The sequence below is a fragment of the Ceratotherium simum genome, chromosome 24 (genome assembly GCF_057802395.1).
Source record: "Ceratotherium simum simum isolate JZ-2026a chromosome 24, ASM5780239v1, whole genome shotgun sequence".
Taxonomy (NCBI): domain Eukaryota; kingdom Metazoa; phylum Chordata; class Mammalia; order Perissodactyla; family Rhinocerotidae; genus Ceratotherium; species Ceratotherium simum.
Genome location: NC_141923.1, coordinates 47,182,590 through 47,185,121, shown reverse-complemented (window position 1 = coordinate 47,185,121; position 2,532 = coordinate 47,182,590). Strand labels below are relative to the sequence as shown.

Sequence of the window (2,532 nt, the reverse complement as noted above, 5' to 3'; positions counted from 1 at the left end):
AGATCAATTTGAGCTTTTCATTAGTAACTATAGGAAATGCTCAGTGAAGATCACTGAGGCATATTAAACCACCCTGATTTAGGATCCAGATAAGGGAAAGCAAAGTAGATCAGCGACATAGGCCAGACAATGAGGAAAAGGGGCGAGTCTTGTGATGTAATAACAGTTATAGCTTAAGCCCAGAATATAGCCCAGAATTGGATGTGTCAGCTTTACGTTTCTAGCCAACAGGAAGAATACAGACTCCTTGCCATGCTGTTTGTCTGTTTCCTCTAAAGCATGACTTAATATCTACAGCTACCATCTATTCAGAGCTCCCATTTACCAGAACTAAGCGCTTGATGAGCTTTGCATTATTTCCTTTAGTTCTCACACGAGTCCTATGGTATAGGTACCGTTTAGCAGATGAGGTAACTGATCCTAAAAAGGTTAATTGTCTTTCCCGAGGTCACATGGAAGTAATTGGAAAAGCTGGGATTCAAATGGAGGCATCTGACTTCAGAGCCCGCAAGGGAAATGCCAGCCTGAGACAAACATGTCTGCAACTCCCCTCCGAGCCCACCACTTTCAGTGTCAACCAAGAGGCAGTAGCCTCGCTCTTCTGTCACATCTTTTCTCAGTCTTCTTCATCCAAACTCTCATACGACTTCAGCTACGTTTGCTCTATTCGTGAGTGTGTTTACATTGCTTATCTCGGATTATATTATTTTTCAGACACTTTCGCCTCATTCTTGCCTTTCTGTTAATGAAGTTAGGAGAAAACCAATATTTCCTGGAGGAGAAGATGGATCACAAAGTGCACTGATGGGGACCTAGAAATAGGTCCACTAATCCTGTGTGCCTTCCCCCTGAGCTTGTGACTTTCAGGAAACACATCTTATATATTAATTTCCTTAGTTTTCACATGCAACATTTTAAAGAAGCTGGCGTGATTAATCGACATCCATCCCCCAGCAGGAGTACATCCATTTTACTCATTTTCCTCTCCCTGCTCTTAGCACAATGGTTTGCACCAATCCTTGGGAGGGGCAGCGGGGAAGCCTTTTGTTCTATTAAGGTAATGTGCAACTGTCTTCAGACCCTGAGTTCAATAACTACTTTCCAGCCCTCTGAAGTAGTTCATCATGGAAGTTCAGAGTCAAACAGCCTGCGGATGCACGCGTGCCACCCCCCTCAGCAAACTCACCTGGACTGGCCTGCTTGCCTGAAGACGGAACTCGCATCTGTGGCCTAAGATTGATCAGCACCACTAGTCCACCTTGTGGGAAAAAATCTCTGAGCCAAACCATACCAAGCCAAAGTAGTAAGGAAAAAAGCCCATGCCAGCTGTCAAGAAAAGCAGCCATGTGGGACGGAAGTGAGGTGGCAAGGCAGGGGCGGGCGGCTCCAGTGGCAGCCATGGCGTGGAGCAGCCTCCTGTGGCCTCTCATCCTGATGAGCATGTTCCAGGGCTTCGTCAGCTTCTTGGTGCCCTGGTTCATCCCAAAGGAGTGATCATCACCATGTTGGTGACCTGTTCAGTCTGCTGCTATCTTTTGGTTGATTGCAATTCTGGCCCAAGTCAACCCTCTTTTTGGACCACAGTTGAAAAATGAAACCATCTGGTATCTCAAGCATCATTGGCCTTAAGGGAGAAGACCCGCTCTCCAGTGCTCAGTCATTGAGGTCATGAAGAGAATTCCTCTAGATGAAAAATCACCTCCAGGGCCGGCCCGGTGGCTTAGCGGTTAAGTGCGAGCGCTCCGCTGCTGGCGGCCTGGGTTCAGACCCCGGGCGCGCACCAACGCACCGCTTCTCCAGCCATGCTGAGGCCGCGTCCCACATACAGCAGCTAGAAGGATGTGCAACTATGACATACAACTATCTACTGGGGCTTTGGGGGAAAAAAGGAGGAGGACTGGCAATAGATGTTAGCTCAGAGCCGGTCTTCCTCAGCAGAAAGAGGAGGATTAGCATGGATGTTAGCTCAGGGCTGATCTTCCTCACAAAAAAATAAATAAATAAATAAAACTGTTAAAAAAAAATCACCTCCAAACCCAGACCACCTTCTTTGACTTACCTGTTTTGCCATCCATCAGCTGCCTTAAACATTTTCACACGACTTTTGAATATCTTATTCTATGATGCAGTATTTTTTCCTATCACTTTTTTTACACTTTGATAAATTATGTGCCTACTTAACCTAAACTGTGCCGACTCCAGAACATGTTTATGCCCCCTGCTGAGGTAGACGGTGCTATTCCTCTGAGAAATATGTTACTCTCTCCTTGGAATCGGTGGATTTGAAGATGGCTCCTGCCTGCTCACAATATGGGAATCAGCGAAGTGGTTAAAAACTGCTACAAGACAAATTAAGAGTCTAAGGGTCAGTCAGTAGGAGAACACATTCAGAAGGAAGATCTGACCCAGCAGAATTATACCAAAGTATACTTTCAGGATGAAGTTCTTATTCCTGCCATCTTTTGGAATAAATTATTTTTCTGCTTTCTATGGAAAAAAAAAGAAAATCAAATTAGTTCACTGCCGTCAATA

At 45.3% G+C, this 2,532-nt stretch overlaps 1 pseudogene; it reads left to right on the top strand.

Moving 5' to 3' along the window:
- The first annotated feature begins 1,398 nt into the window (after window positions 1–1,398).
- On the top strand, window positions 1,399–1,629 carry LOC101405859 (V-type proton ATPase subunit e 1 pseudogene; annotated as a pseudogene).
- The last annotated feature ends 903 nt before the right edge of the window (window positions 1,630–2,532 follow it).